Source organism: Pseudophryne corroboree, chromosome 9 (genome assembly GCF_028390025.1).
Source record: "Pseudophryne corroboree isolate aPseCor3 chromosome 9, aPseCor3.hap2, whole genome shotgun sequence".
Taxonomy (NCBI): Eukaryota; Metazoa; Chordata; class Amphibia; order Anura; family Myobatrachidae; genus Pseudophryne; species Pseudophryne corroboree.
This window is the reverse complement of record NC_086452.1, coordinates 245,317,218-245,334,877: the sequence shown is the minus strand read 5'-3', so window position 1 is coordinate 245,334,877 and position 17,660 is coordinate 245,317,218.

Sequence of the window (17,660 nt, the reverse complement as noted above, 5' to 3'; positions counted from 1 at the left end):
CTGAGAGACCACAGAACTACTCAGTGACGGTAAATTGCATCTATCTAAAAGGGACTCAATCCCCTCGCTGAATCTTAATGAAGGTGAGTAAGCCACATCCGCATTATATAGCGATTTATAGTACTCCTCAAATTCACCAAGAATGTGGTCAGGCTCATGCGTCAATACCCCTTGTTTAGTGCGGATAGACAGAATATTCTTGGAGGAAATTTGGGCTCTCAGTTTCCTGGCAAGAAGTTTGTCTGCCTTGTCTCCTTTTTCGTAGTACACCTGGTTGAGGCGCCTAAGGCATTGTTCCGTCTTGTGAGACAACAACATGTTAAGTTCACCCCTAACTTTAAGCATCTTATCAAAGTCAGCTGGGTGCAGGGTAGACTTATGAGCTTCCTCCAGACGATGGAGTTGGTCAGTCAACTCCAAAATCTTTTGGGAGCGTTGTTTGGTGAGCCTAGCTGCGATTTGTATGAAGTGGCCCCGAAGGACTGCCTTGTGAGCTTCCCACAAGGTCATATTGGACATGCCCGGGGTCTGATTCAAACTAAAGTAATCAGTCAGTACCTGAGTGACTTGCGGCAGGACATCGGTATGCTGGAGGAGAGCGTCATTAAGGGACCAGGAGGGAGGAGAAAGAGTGCGAGATAAACCGGAGAGAGATAATGATACCGGGGCATGGTCAGACCATGTAATTGGAAGAATAAGACATTTTTGGATCTTGGAAGTTAAGCCTCTCCCGACCATAATCATATCAATCCTCGTATAAAGATTATGTACCGGTGAGAAAAAAGTATAATCTTTAATAAAGGGATATAGAGCTCTCCAGGAATTGAAGAGTAGATGGTTTTTAAGTAAGGACAACAGGGCTCTAGAGTTACGATTGCTGGTATGGGACTGGGAAGGTGGGAGGGAATGAGAGCGGTCGAGGTTATGGTGGAGTATGGTATTGAAATCCCCTGCCATTAAAATATCGCCCTTTCTATATTGGGCTATCTTAGAATCTAAAGAAGCGAAGAATGAGGCCTGATTAACATTAGGGGCATAAACATTAATCAGAGTGATAGGGACATTATTAAGCCTGCCCGCAATAATGAGAAAACTACCCCGTTTGTCTCTGATAATTTTTTCTGACTCTAAGTGTAAATGGGCAGGAATCAATATGGCGACCCCCCGCTTCTTCTGGGTGCGATCGCATGCATGTATAACTACCGGGTGACGTTTGGATCGCAATTCGGGGTGGATAGTACCTCTGAAATGCGTCTCCTGGATGAACACCAGATCTCCCCCAACCTGTTTTAGAAAAAGAAATAGTTTAGTCCTCTTTTGGGAGCTATTAAGACCCTTCACATTGTAAGTTATAACGTTAACCGACATAACAGTATATATGAGCACAGAGCTATAGCATTTCTAAAAACCCATAGGTGGCCTCCTGTGGAAACAAAGGGAAGGGAAGGGGAAGAGGGGGAAGGCAGGAAAAAGAAGGAGATAGGAGAAGAAAGACAGTGAGAACAATACAAACAGAACAAATATAACAATAAACCGAGCCAAGGGCCCGCTGTACTCGCCCTGCGGGACCACATGTTTGAGCTCCCGTATGGGGTATTAAGGGAGAGAATGACTACCCTACGCTCAAAACCGGCTATAATGGCTCGGCAGAGGGCGTGGCGTCGCACGTCGAGAAATCTGCGGAGAGAAGACAGAAACACACAAAAAAGGAAAAAAAAAAGGAGAACGAACTGAGCGACCCTGGGGGGTCGGAGCAACATTTGATAACAGTAAAACATATCAGAACCTGAGGAACAGTAACATCATGGGTTCGAACAGAGAAGCTCAGGAGAGAGAAAATAGGGAACCTCTAAAATGCAACACACAGTAGTATTTAGTAATATACAGTAACCCATTAAGATAACACGTGGAACAAAGTTCATGGAGGGTCACATCTGGAAGAGGCTTTTGCAGGGACTGTCGACCATAGACGTCGGGGTACTCGCTGTGGGAGAGTTGAGCTTGGGGTGTGAGGAGGACCCAGTGCTGCTTGTGGGGGAGAAGGCTTGTCAAGCGCCGGGGGGGGGGCAAGTTCAGTTGCAAGAGAAGCCGATGGGCATCCTCCTTGGATTGCACCAGTAAGCGTTTCCCGTCAAGCTGTACTATCAAGGCAAAAGGATAACCCCACCTATACCTGATTTGATTCTCCCGGAGGATCTGGGTGTATTCCTTCAAATCAAAGCGCCTCCTGAGAGTAATGGGGATAAGTCCTGGAACACCAGCAACTTGTGCATTTCAAATAGACACACGTCCTTGTTACGGGCTGCAGTCAGGATTTTGTCCTTAATTTTAAAGTAATGACAGCGTAACACCACATCACGCGGAGGGGACGATGAAGAAGGTTTTTGGCGTAGGGAGCAGTGAGCTCTATCCAAGAGGAAGAGCACAGGCGGAGTGTCCGGCATGAGATGTTGAAAGAAGCGGAAAGGAAATCCTCCAGCTGGGCAGGTTCCACCGACTCCGGAATATATTTAATGCGGAGATTATTACGTCTGGCGCGATTATCTGCCTCTTCCTGCTGATCTGTATGCATAGCATAAACAGAGTGCTCCATCTCCTGTTGGAAGTTGATAACCTCGTCAATTTTCTGTTCGACGTCATTAGTACGAGCGCCAAGGTCCGATATCTCATCCTTGAGACCAGAGATGGCCTTATGTATCTCCGAGTGGAAAGCCTGTTTCAGCGACTTCATCTCATTGAGAATAGAGGAAATACAGTCTTTCATGGAAGAGTCAAGCACAGGCGTTCCTTCCTCAGATTCTGAGATCGGAGCAGGCTGTGGAGCAGACGGTGGTTTAGATGGAGTAGGCTTCATTTTAGAGATAAAGGAGGTCAACTCCGCAGATGGTGTTGATTTTTTGGACCGCGGCATGACATATGACAGTCCCGGAAAGGAGGGTTGAGCAAAATTCAAAACTGAGCAATAGCGTAGAGAGTTAGTGTTCCATTATATTACGTGAGATGAGAGTGGACATGAAGCCCCCAGGGTAGCATCCAGTACGCTTTAGCAGAGCATTCCCCTGCGTAGCAGTATCATAAAGGGCTGAGGCATGATTCTGTGGTAGTAGACTGCATAGGCCAGGAGATGGCGCACCCTGACCAAGGAGTATAATGTGAGGAGGCCCAAAGCCCTAATAGGATATTAGGGAGTCTCAGCAAAATATAGCACCACAGAGATGGGGGCCCAGTAGTGATAGCCCATGTAGAGGAAAGTACAGGTGGGCTCAATAAGTAGGTGTAAACACTGGTGCAATGAGCGGAGAGATGTCTTACTTGTGGGTGAGGGAAAATGGCCGCCAACAGGGAGCCCCTCCAGGGGGAGCAGGAGATTTCCGGCCCTCCAGTGGCTGTGGAGGGGGGTCTTGAAATACAAAGGCACCCCTAGGTGCTAGAGGCCACCCAGCCGCACGAAGAGGGAAGAGCCAGGGTCCTGGGTGGTCCGTCGTGGCCGCGCTCCGATCCCGGAGCTCACGGCCGGGGTGTCCCCAAACTCGAGGTCCCGGCTGCAGGGAGCGTAGTAGGCCGCGGCGGCCAGAGGCAGCAGGAGGCCGCGGGTCCGTCTCGTCAGCCATACAGCCCCGCCGGGAGGACCCACGGGAGGCTCGGGGCAGCAGGAGGCAGCAGCAAGTGGTCCGGAGGGGGGGGGAGGAGTCACGGCACCCGCGATCAGCTCCGGAACCCGGCCCCGCAGATCACCAAAATCGAGGCCCCGGCTTCACAGGAGGGGGAAGGCCGCAATCCGCGAAGGCAGCCGGAGCCGCCTCCCGACTCCGCAGCACACTTCCTCGGGCCAGGCAAGTGAAAGCAGAGGCTGTGGGGCGAGTGCAGGGGGCACCAGGGCACAAAGAGAGGGGTATTTCAGGTTTTATAAGAGTCAGTCAGCAGGAGCTCATATGAAGTGCAGCTTCTCCCACTGCTAGCTAGGCCACGCCCCCTTGTATTTTGGTTTTGGTTCCAATTTTGCAAATCCACCAACATGTGTTTTGGTTTTGGATCTGTATTTTTTAAAAATGCTAAAAACAGCTAAAATCATATAATTTGGGCCTGATTTTGTTCCAACAGTATTATTAACCTCAAAACATTCATTTCCAGTCATTTTCAGTCAATTTGACCACCTCACAGCTCACAATATACTTCACCAATAATGTCCAAAGGCTGGCTGGCTAAACAAAGCAACAGTGCAGTGGTACAAACATACGGCAGTCATTTCTGTTTAAAAAATGAAACCAAGTACTTCAGTGACAGGGGCTTTGTAAAATAAATGTCATGAACTCGCTGTTTCCTAAAGGAGGTGTCTAGATGGTTAACGTTTCTACTGTACCTCTACTAACGCCAGGGCTGGCCCTTCCATTAGGCAGCTTTAGGTGGCTGCCTAGGGGCGCCGATCCTTGGAGGGCGCCCCTGAATTCATCAAGCAATAAATTGAATGTTGTCTCTGTATGAGACATCCTCCTTTTAAACTGCGCTAGCGGCAGGTCTAATCAGGTACAGCTACCACTATCAGGTTGTGCTGCATAGTGCCTCAGCGCTTCCTCCGTGCTGATACGTGTATCATCGAGTCATGTGAATGCACATAGGATGCAGTTCTATATCTCCCGAGGGGCACTCCCACAGCCACTCCTCATAGCCCTGATTCACCTCCTGGAGCTGAAATTCGTGAAGGGGCTATTGTGTACCGTCACAGGGGGAGTGACCAGCAACAGCAGTATTGTGACTAGGGGTTGTGTCACGCAGGGCACGCCACACATTGTCCCTTGAGTCAAAGCTGTCAATAATTACAGCAGCCAGTCTCAAGCCAACAAGTAACTGCAGGTACTTTTTGGCTTGAGAGCAGCTGCTGTAATTGTTGGTGGTCTTGAAATTGGTCCGGAAGGGGACCGAAACATTGACAACCGTTACTAGAGCATGTGATGCAGGTTATACTGTTTCTGGTGGTATTACATTTCCATTCTTTCTTCTATATCTATATATAATAGGGTTGGGTATGTGTTACTGGTGGCCGGGATCCCGGCTACGCTCGCCACAGGTTCTATTTCATCTCTATGGGTGTCGTGGATACCCACGAGTGGGAATAGTTCCTTTTAGTCGACATGCCAACTGACGGGATTGTCAGGCTTCGGGATGCAAGGGGAGGTATTGGGACCGCCGGTCACATAACTACTTCCCATATTTATATATATATGTATATATATATATATATATATATAGATATATATATATATAGATATATAGATATATATATATGGATATATATCTATATATATATATATATATATAGATATATATATTATACATATATATATATATATATTATACAATATTATACATATATATATATATATATATATATATATAAAAGAGCAAAAGTGACAGCACTCAAAACCATAGTACAGAATGAATAAATGGTGCAAGGCAGTACAATAACATAAAGGCACTCGCTTTTCCAGCTCATTGGAAAAAGCAAAACAAGCCAGCACTCACGATTTAGATGAAAAAAACGTAGAAGATTTATTCCATATCAAGGCGACAAGTGTACATACAGACACAGCCCCGGAAACCCCCCTCCTTTTGGCAAGTGGCTCAAATTAGGACAATAGCAATGGTATATAATACGATTACTAGAGCTGCTGCCGCATCATGCAGTGTAAGGGACAGAGCGGAGCTGCTGCACATGCCCAGTTTGTGGGTGTTGTTCTCAGTCCTAAATCAATGTAATGGATCGGAGATTTGTTACCAGGAAGAAGAGACAGGAGCCTTACCCTGAGGTGGGAGAATGTGTGCTTAGAAAGTGCAGTACTGGTTCTATTATGTTTTTTGTATTTATTTTTTTATTATGGGATGTTTTACCTTTTCCTGACCATTATTTATATTATTTAACTATGTTTGATACAGCCTATATTATAGGTAATCTATTGTGTTAAATGTTAATACTGTATTCCATGTTCTGCAGAGTGGGATATTGTGTACTGCATTTGGAATCCCCCCTCTAGAAATCCTGCATTTGCCACTGTTAAGGTAACCTTAAATGATATATTATCCCAGCTCTATACAGTCACACAGTGAACTGAGCCAGGAACTGCACCCATCGGACACACCGTCTCACCGGCATCATTCCCTGGAGAAAAAGCCCAGCCAGCAATTTACCTGCTCACATCACGGTACAATTCGAGCGAGGACTGCATTATAAAGACGGCTAAGGAAATGGTTTGATCTGGTAAGAGAGACCCTTAGATGATTATGTCACCTTGATCGGACACTAACAATATCGATACGGCCAGATGAGCATAGCGCGGCTGTGCTACAGGACATCTCTGGCGCCATCCCTCTGCCCACATATGCATTCATTATATTTAACAGCGGAAGAGGATCCAATTACGCGTCTGCAGTGACAGACAAGTTATTTTATGCCTCAGCATTATTGCACTTAAAATATTGCATCACGGAAACCAAACAAGGTGAATAACACTGGGTTAATTCTATGCCTGGATAAGACTTTCTATACAAAGAGACCAAAAAATATATGTGCTTTTAACACATCTCCTATGAAAAGGACATTGCAAGGCACAGATACTCATTATTACCTATACAGTATGTCATGTTATATCCAGTGACGGCAGTGTCAATTATTACAGATCAATACGTATATGTTATTTTTTGAAGTATAACAATATATTGTGTTTTATCTGTATAGCGCTCCCTTGATATTTTTAATATCTTTCTGGTGTTGTTTTAAATTCTTGACATTCTGGTGTCATTTGGGAGCTGCTTACTATTAATAATATATTTGACCAATATAATCGAGCAGGATTGGTGGCTTTATTATCGCTAGGGATTTTGACTGTGTTTGTTTTTTTATGTTATAAATAATTCCATAACAGTTTACAAATTGCAACATTTTATTTTAAATAAAAATAGTTTTTGAAGTTGTAAACCATGTGTGAAAGTCTTACTTTCTCTGGCAGGATCCACAGGTTATCCACAGGATAACACTGGGATATGATGAAGCGACAGCGGATTAGCACCAATCGGTCAAAGCTTTTTGGCCTCCCAGCATGCAATGGGCCCATCCATATATCCCCGCCTCCTGGCTCAGACAAATCAGTTTTTTGTTTTATGTGGCAGCAGCCGGACCATGGTCAATGGGCTGCTGGTTTTTAGCAGCAATAAGCTTTCTTATTTTATTTTTATAGTCTTACTATTTTTTTGAGTGATCATTCTAAAAAGCATCTTAAACTTACCTTAGAAATAGCCGCTCCAACAACTCTTGATGGAGCTGATCTCATCAGCTCTGTCTGGTTACTAAAGAAATATCCTTCAAGTATCAAGTCACCTCTTTGCAGCAGGGGCCAATGCGTTGGGAGAGCACTCAATGAAACAAATACACAGGATATGTCTCACAAGTATTCTGCTTTACTTAGGTCAGCTTGCATATTTATACACATACATTTCCACATTCAGCCATAATTGGCCGCGCACATATCCTCCCCAAAGGAGGGGTTACAGACTAAACCTTGGTTCAGTGTAAGCTACGTGCCCTTTTAATAGGTGATTTCCAATAAATGTCTAGCATAATTATTATATAACTGTACATACCCCTTGCCCTACTTCTTCTTATCTGTTGTGCTCAAAGTCCTCTGAGAACTACCAGATGCTTCCCTTTTGAAACCAGGGTGTACGTGCCTAACGTGTAGTTTACATTACTTTCCATAGTTCAAATATAGTAACATATGTCCAAGGCTAGCTCGTTCACATCTCTTTCTTATATAAAAAGCATTTGATTATTATAACCAAATATAGTGGCTAATTATCAACTCTATCATTTTTCCCTCCTTTTTATAATAAACAAATATTACAAGCTTATCTGGCATTTTCCTAAACAAGTCTATGCAATAACAGTCTACTCTAATGATACCAGTGGCTACCCGTCTCCCTATAGGTAGGAAGCTACACCCTATCTGTAACAGGGTTGATGTCTTTCTCTTGGTCTTGGTTGGTAGACCGTTGGCTCATATCCATTAGAGCAGACTGTTGGACTTTCTTTGCCAGACTCTTCTGCAATGTCTTATATCTGGAGGATTCAAAGGCTTTCCTTATTCGTTTCTGACAGACTGAAAAACAACAAAGCAGTATCTTAAAACACAGATATAATATAATTGCAATTCCAATAGCTTTTAGAAGGAACATTAGTATTCCTACAATCCATCCTTTAATTCCACTAAACCATGAAACTGGATTTAGCCATGATAACTAACCCCATTCACCCTCTAGAGTGTCAGGGATGTTATGTTTACTGGCATATGTCAGTTTTGCATCTTCTATCTCTTGTACATGTTTTTCCACTATTTCTTGAGCATTGTCTGTTTCATTGGTAATAAAAGTACAACACAACTTTCCTGTCTGTGTATACAAGGTCATACAATAGCCTCCTGTCTGTGCTGTTAAGTAATCGATCAGAAACCTGTGTTGTAACTGTTCTTTTTTTTTTTATATCATGGGCCTCCTTTATATACTTGGCAATACACGTATCAGGATCTGTAATGTCTTTGGTCAAATAAGCACAGCCGTGAACTCAAAGTGCTATTTCCGGAAATCAACAATATCCTCCAATTTGTGGTATTAGAGAATGTAGAACAATGTGGTAGTATAATAGTTCATGTCCAATGTCCTGGAATCATCATAAATATCCACTGTCCTGGAATATCCTATCATAAAGTTCAATCATGTTATCAATAACTTTTAAATGAAATAAAACGTCAACTCCCAGTTGATTAATCATACGACTTCATTAGCCATAGGAGAACTTATTATCCACCTTTACCAATTCGAGGTTTTATTGATGCTCTGGTGGCAGGAACATGTTTCCTGATTACTGAGTCAATTACTCTTTTTAGGAATAGTTCATCCTGCACGAAAACTTGTCTTAAGTTATTATGTGTTTTTGTATAAAATTGCTAAATTAATCTTCTTAAATAACAAACATCATCAGAATTAATAGGTAACCAATTGTATATCATATCCTAAGGACATAGTGACAACTAACATTCTCCGTTATGTATGATATCTCTTTTAACCTTTAAATCTACTCCTGGTAAAATACATTTACTAAATCATAAACTTTAATGAACATCCTATGTGACCATTACTTTTTATATACCTAGCTCATTATATCTAGCACATATAGAAACATTAGGTTTGTGTATTGTAACAATCCTTTCACATTCCCTTTAAATCAACCTTTTCTATCTACATAAGTTCATTTTTCCTGTATTATTGACCTATTTTATTTCCATTAACTGAAATACACCCGATATGTGTAGCTGATATTATCACCAGTGGTTCTTTCTTGAGATACTGTTGTATCTTATACACATGTAGCTGTTTCACTATTATCACAACTCTATAAAGTTTTGGTAATCACATAAAATGTAACTTACATAGAGAACTTTGGTCTGTTACTATACAATGCTGATGTCTTTGTATACATATCTAACAATTATAATAATAATTAGCAATATAATTTATATAGCAGCAGTACCCAAAATCTTTCCAACAATTAATGGTATTGCTGGACTGGATACTCCTTAAAATAATATAAATTATTAAATTATCCATGCATTAATCTATACATCTATCTTCACGTGGAGTATAATACTCACAACCACGGTTTTCAAAGGGTGTTCGTTACACCAGTTATAAATCCTTCTGGATTTCCTGTTTAGAAAAGAGGAAGGAATGGTCTTATTGAAATAATTCCCATCCACAATAATGGATGAGTACTTATACCTACACCACACGTCTGCTTGCTCTCTCTTCAAATAAAAAGAAAACAAGTCCTAATGCTGTTATAGATAACATTGCTCCTGTATACTTTCAGAAATGTTAAAAGTTCTGTTGGAAATTAGCTTATAAGCACATAGTCTATTATCAATGATCATAATCATCTCCATCTTGATTGAAGGGTTCATTCAAATACAACTCTGTGATAGTAACAGTAGTAACAGTCTCTGTATCTCCATACAATTGCTTTATTTATTTATTTTAGTCTTAGGTTCCTTTAAACTCTGGTCTCTGACCTTCTCATTTCATTGCAAGCTCATGGATCTAGATGTCCTTCTTCTGCAGCCTTTGCAACGGCTGTATCAGCAGTCAGCGGTACTTGCCAAGAACCATCCTATGCGATCTGTAATGGAACCTAAACATAAGCAACTTCTCACCATAACTCTCAGGGATTTGTCCTGTGCCGGACTGTGTGTTTTAGTGTTGGTTAAATATCTTTCCAAGGTTCTTGCAGCTTTTGATATTCTTGTAACTGTTTAAATAATTTGTGTGACACATTTGAATCATCAAATCATTTGTAGTTTTGAATCAGTCTCTGGATAATATATCTTTGCTGGATTCCAAAAAAAAAAAAAAAAAACAACAACAACAACAAAATAGATTTATATAGAAGAGAGGCTGAGCAGAGGCTTGGGTGTAATTCTACCACTATTGAACCAATGATTGGACTATGCCATGATTCAAATTCTGCCTTTCCTGTCTATTTTGTAGATTAATAATGCTTAATTCTTTAAACCTTCCCTGTCAAATTATGACCATTACACATATTAATTGAAAAATATTTTCCACACTCCTATAAACTCTTTCTATCAGTAAAGAAACTTTACTGTCTTTGAAACAATAGATCACACATCTGGCCTTATTATTCATTTCTCAAATAACCCCTTAACACCTGTTACACATACTATAGTTCCTTTTTAGCATTGAACTATGTTGTATTAAAACAATGTTGTTTTTAATCAACCCAAACATCTGCGGTAAACATGCTATAGCTTTCTTTATCACCATCACGATCCCTCTCATTAACACATAATATTTTCCAGTTACTGTCAGTTTTTTTTTAAATGCAATTTATAAATGCAATGTAATAATTGTAATTGTCTTACTCATCCACATTATATTCCATATATACTCCCCACTTTTGGGGGTGAGGAAGACAAGTATGCAGCTGTATCAAAGTTGTATACTGTCAGAGGTAAGATGTACACATCATACAAAATCTACTGCTTAACCACAGTTCTAAATGTATATATATATATTTTTTTTCTTTTCTTGATTTATACATAAGTTGATGGTTTGGCTCTGACTTGTATCCATAATGTCCTATTCATGATAAAGTGTAATATTTGTATTACCTTCTATACTTTCTTTGGATATGAACTTGAATGCATGCACATATCATTTACAAAAAAAAAAAATTACTGTATTCAGAGATTTATCATCTGGTCATACATGTGTATCTCTTAATAAATGTATACCAAGGCTCCACCCTCTGAGGGTTTTAACTGTCTTTGGCCTGCTGCCAAATAATGACCTAGGTAGTTAACTATGTCAGCACGCCGTCAAATTTTGTCTTGCGACACCTTGTGTCCTGTTCTGCAAGAAAACACAACTGTTTAGTATCTGACACCAACACTTTAAATAATTTATAGCACAAAGGTATATCATCCACATACTGGTTACACCATCTCTAAGGACCAGCGTACCTTCTGGGTTCTCTACAAAACTTAAAGCATTTAAATAATGTTTTTTCAGGTGTATTTTGTTCTGCATGCATTGGTATTAGTGAGGGATATAAGGCTCCTGTAACAGAAGGTGTCTTTTGTTCTACTTGTACTGGTACTAGTGAGGGATATGACCCCCCTGCTACACCTTCAGTGGGCATACCACTGTTAACGGTATTATGTATTATTGGAGCATAGGGTGGTGGCATTACATCAGACAGATAATCTTCCCTTCTAATTGTTTTTTTCATCTTCAACTTCTTGTGAAACAGTTTGCCATATATTTACAGTGTCCAGATAACCCTTTCTCTGTAACCAGTGACCATCTGTGACTTGAAATCTTTTCCAAGCCTGTGGGTCTAATATTCCGTCTTTTGGAAAATTGGCCCTTTTAAGAATGGCATCAATGTGTTTGATGCTTTTCTCCCCTTCTTTCATCACAACAATCCTATAGGTGAATGCGTTTCCATCTTTCTCCCTTTCCCTCCCATTGGGGTAATTAAGCCCTTTGGGTGTGGCCGTATCCACTTGCGGCGAAGAGGGATATGTCTAGTTGTGCGAGAAGTTAACTATGTATCACTGGCTTAGGCTTTGTCTGGACACACGTTTATCTCCTTTTTTCTGTTTCTTCTGAAGATTAATTTAACTTGTCTGACTGTAATATATCACATTTACAATACATGCAATCTAAACACCATATTCAATCTTCTAACATTTCTGAAAACTTGTTGGACACACTGCTGGAATTTTAAAAATTATCAGTAGGTTAATCAGCTAAGCATAAAGGATATGGTTCATTTCTATGCACTGATAACAATTGAGCATTTAAATGACATCCTACAATAATCACAATTCTGTAAAAACACCTTTCTCATGCTGAGATACTTATCTATGTTGCAAAAAATTCACTGGTTAGTTTTGCATAAAGTTTCCAAGGTATTCCTTTGTACCATAACACAGCACTGGTTGCTCTGCGGTCGCATGCGCTAATAAAGCATTGACAAAAATTCGAAACAACCTTTCAACCACAATAGACTTGTACAACACATAAACATATAAACAACAACAAGCAATACGCCTTATCTGTTTTTAAGCTGCAACAAGCAATACGCCTTATCTGCTTTAAGCTGCAACAATCAATACAATATAATTCAGTTAGTCTAGGGGATGTGTGACAAGATAATCGGGTTCTATGATGACTGTCAAAAAGGACATAAATGAAAGTTTTTTCTCTATAATGTACTTAGAACGACACTCAGAGAATCTGATTTTGAGTAACAATTATTACTCACCCGGGTATTATCAGAGTCTGTGAGAGCCGGTCAATTCCAAAACAGAAAGTATTCATTAGATGTCTCTTCTTGAATTAGTCATCCCGGACGAGCACCCACGATTGATGGAGCTGATCTCATCAGCTCTGTCTGGTTACTAAAGAAATATCTTTCAAGTATCAAGTCACCTCTTTGCAGCAGGGGCCAACGCATTGGGAGAACACTCAATGAAACAAATACACAGGATATGTCTCACAATTATTCTGCTTTACTTAGGTCAGCTTGCATATTTATACACATACATTTCCACATTCGGCCATAATTGGCCGCCCACATATCCTCCCCAAACGAGGGGTTACAGACTAAACCTTGGTTCAGTGTAAGCTACGTGCCCTTTTAATAGGTGATTTCCAATAAATGTCTAGCATAATTATTATATAACTGTACATACCCCATGCCCTACTTCTTCTTATCTGTTGTGCTCAAAGTCCTCTGAGAACTACCAGATGCTTCCCTTTTGAAACCAGGGTGTACGTGCCTAATGTGTAGTTTACATTATTTTCCATAGTTCAAATATAGTAACATATGTCCAAGGCTAGCTAGTTCACATCTCTTTCTTATATAAAAAGCATTTGATTATTATAACCAAATATAGTGGCTAATTATCAACTCTATCACTCTCCACCGGGCCAAGACAATGCTTACCCATGAGTACAGTGCTGTTTCGGCGAGTGTCTGTGTCTGATATACTAGCAGGTCCAGCAGACGTTACCAGCACTAAGTCTCTATCTACCTTTTGAGTATGAATAGTTGGATAAGTGTATAATGCCTATGAGTCTGATAATGTTACTGTGGTTTCGTTCGCTATGCATCTGAATATGGTTGAAACTATTATAAAGTAATGCAGTAATATATTTCTCTGTCATACTTGAAATGTATGTGTAGTTGATTATGTGCTCATATTGCTTATTATACTAATGTACAACATATGACTGCTACTGTGATTTCTGAATATATTTCTGTCAGTTTTTTTCTATCTATTCCGAGCCTCAATGCTGGTGTATAGCAGGTTGGTCGGATTGTATGTCACTTTAACGAGTCTTAAAGTGATTACAGTCACAAATTGTGTAGTACACTGTGTAAATGTTGATTATTTATCATGTCTAAGAGCGGCAAAGGTGCGGAAAATACACCACAGGAACACCAACACTCATATCATGTTTGTCTTGCAAAGCTGGGTTACCTCTCAGGATCTGGTTCAGGATGGTTTGTATGCAAATTGTTTTAGCTTTCACCAAGGTCTCTTGAATAGTACAAGGCAGACACAGGTGCAAGTTGACCCTCTTGGGCAATGTTTGCACAAAAATTATCCAGTATAGCTGAGCGGATAATTCCAACTTCTGTAATAGGAATAGGTTACATGATTAATCCTTACATGCAGCTTCCCACCTGCGGTTTATCACTTCCAGGAGCAGCCTCTCAAAAGAAACAGTATGAAGAGCCAGTTGTAAGTAAATCTACATTTTCACAGTCTACACGTTTCAGATGAGGATTCTGCATACGAAGAGGAGGAGATAGGCCTTAGCTCAGTGGACATAGCTGAGTTAATTAAGGCAATGACAGACATTCTATCCTTAGAAGAATCAGCAGAGCCTGTGTTAAAATCCAAGGCACCTGTGTTTAAACGTCCCAAAACCATTAAGACTGATTTTCCTGTATCAGATCAGCTGACGGAAATCATGGAAGAGGCTTGGGCTACGTCCAGTAAGAGGTTTACAATTCCTAGGAAATGGAATTCCAATTATCCTCTTCCAGCTGGGGATTGCTTAAAGAGGGAGTTGGCCCTCAAAGTGGATACACATGTTATTCGATTAGTGCGAAAATCTGTATTACCTCTGCCTTCAACATCATTAAATGATGTCACGGATAGGAGACTGGATGGTTTTTTTAAAAAACATTTTTTTCCTGTCTGGGGCAATCATTAGACCAGCCATGGCTTCAGCTTGGATGGCAATAGCAGTGGCCCAGGCAGCCAGTAAGGAGATCTTTCAATGGCATCTAGAGAGCAAAAATCCCATATGGCACATATGAAACAGGCTGCAATGTTCTTGGACAAAGCAGCTTTGGATATGGGTACATTTGCCTTCAGGGCATCAGCTTAAACAGTAGCCGCTCGCAGAGCAGTTTGGCTACTTACATGGAAAGCTGATTCAGAATCTAAAAAGGTTTTGGAGTCTTTACCTTTCTCTGGAGATATTCTTTTTGGTAAATAACTGACAGATATTTTGGAGTCAGAAACAGACTCCAAGAAAGTAAAGTTTCCTTCCACATACAAATTCAAACTTAAAGTTCCAGCTTTTTGCCCCTTTCGGTCTCAAGGAAAAGCTAAATGGAAAAATGATGGCAAACAGCCATAATACAAAAAGTCTGGTAAAACTAAAAAGCATTGGGCTACCACAGGACCGGTTGGTAAAACAGAAAATAAGCCTTCATCCTGATGGTGCGGTCCTCCACCTGGGGGATTCCAGGGTGGGGGGCCAACTTCTTCAGTTTGCTCAGATCTGGCTGCAGTCTACAACAGATGCCTGGGTGCAGGTAGCGGTATCTCTTGGTAATGCATTTGCCTTCAAGAAACACCAATCTCAGGTAGAGACAAAGGCCATGGCTTTGCAAAAGGCAGTTCAGAAATTGCTTCAGTCAGGGGTAATCATTCCAGTTCCTCCTGCACAATGAGGACAGGGGTTTTACTCCAACCGGTTTCTAGTTCAGAAGCCAAATGGGTAATTCTAGCCCATACTCAATCTCAAAGTGCTGAACAAGTACAATTGGGTACCACTGTTTCATATGGAGACTTTACGTTCCATCAATTTGGCCATGGAGTCAGGGTATTTATATGGTATTCCTGGATATCCAGGATGCTTATCTAAAAGTTCCTATAGCACTGTCCCATCAGTGCTATCTCAGGTTCGCTATCCTCCAACAGCATTTTCAGTTCCAGGCCCTACCTTTTGGGTTATCCACAGCCTCCAGAGTAATGACCAAAATTATGGTGGTAATGGCAACTTATCTCCGCCAGCAGGGGACAATAATTTTTCCATTCCACAATGATCTTTTAATCCTGGCACAGTTGCAGGAATTGCTCCTGTGTCATCTGCAATAGACAATAACGTGTTTGCAGAAGCACGGGTGGCTCATAAATTGGGCGAAATCATCTCTGGTTCCATTACAGTGGATGACTCACTTGGGGCTGTACTGAATTCAAGCCTTCAAAGAGTATTTTTACCTCTGAACAAGATATACAAAGTTCAGTCAAGGATTCGGGAGCTGCTACACAGTCAAAGGTTATCCATTCACGCAGCAATGCATGTGATGGGATTGATGGTGTCAACATTCTACATGGTGGATTATGCTCAGTTCCACTCGAGGCATCTGCAGTATCTGAGCCTTGCCAAATGGAATGGGTTTCATCAGATGATAAAAATGCAGACTATGGTCTGTATGGTGGAAGTAAGTAGGTCGTTAGCCTGGTGGCTATACACATTCCATCTGGACAAGGGGAGACCCTTTTGGATATACATCAGGGCTGGGGAGCAGTGTCAGGAAGGTTTTGTTTCCAGGGGCAATGGACCAAGGAAGAAGGTTGTCTGCCAATAAATATATTGGAACTTCGGGGCATATACATGGCACTGATTCAGGCAAAGGACATCCTTTGGGGAAAACCAGTTCAGATCTGCTCGGAAATTGCTACAGCAGTAGCATACCACAACCATCATAGAGGATCTTGCAGCCAAAAAGCTATGAAGGAGGTTAGTCACACACTAAAGTGGGCAGAACTTCATCACCCAGCCTTGTCCGCAATATTCGTTCCAGGAGTCCAAAACTGGGAATCGGATTTTCTCAGTTGACATGCCACTCAGGCAAGCAAATGGGCTCTACACCCGAGGTTTTCCAGACTCTAGTCGACAAGTGTGGTTTCCAGAGATAGATCTCATGGCATCCCGTCAGAACAACAAAGTTCTGACATATGGGTCAAAAACAAAGGATCCCAGAGCGATCTTTGTGGATGCCCTGTCAGTGAGATGGGGCTTTCATCTGGCCTATGTGTTTCCTCCAATCACCTTATTATCAGGGTGGTGAGAAAGATAAAGCAAGGAAAGGGTGCTGTGATACTAATAGCTCTGGCTTGGCCCAGAAGACATTGGTACACAGACCTGCAGATAATGTCGATGGATGCTCCATTCCTGCTTCCTCAACGTCCAGATCTAATGATGCAGGATCCTTGTTATCACAGACATCTGGATCGACTGTCTTTGACGGCGTGGCTCTTGAGACCTCTATCCTTAAGTCAAAAGGATTGTCACAACAGGTAATTCAAACAATGCTCAGAGTAAGGAAACCTTCCTCAGCTCGAATTTATCACCGAATATGGCAAACCTACATTAATTGGTGCAGTGAATGGAAAATGGACCCTAGTTCTTTCAGAGTTTTCAGGGTCTTAGCATTCCTTCAGGCAGGAATGGATAAAGGCTTGAAGGTGGCTTCCTTGAGAGTGCAAGTCTCAGCATTGACTATATGGTTCCAAAAGAAAATTGCCAACTTACAGGAAGTGCATACTTTTATCCAGGGAATGCTGCGCATTCAACCTCCTTTTGTTCCTCCTACAGTGCCTTGGGACTTAAGTTTAGTCCTAAAAGCCCTTCAAGTTGCCCCATTTGAATCACTTAATAAAGTGGATCTTAAATGGTATACAGCTAAAAAAAAAATTCTACTGGCCATTGCATCAGCTAGA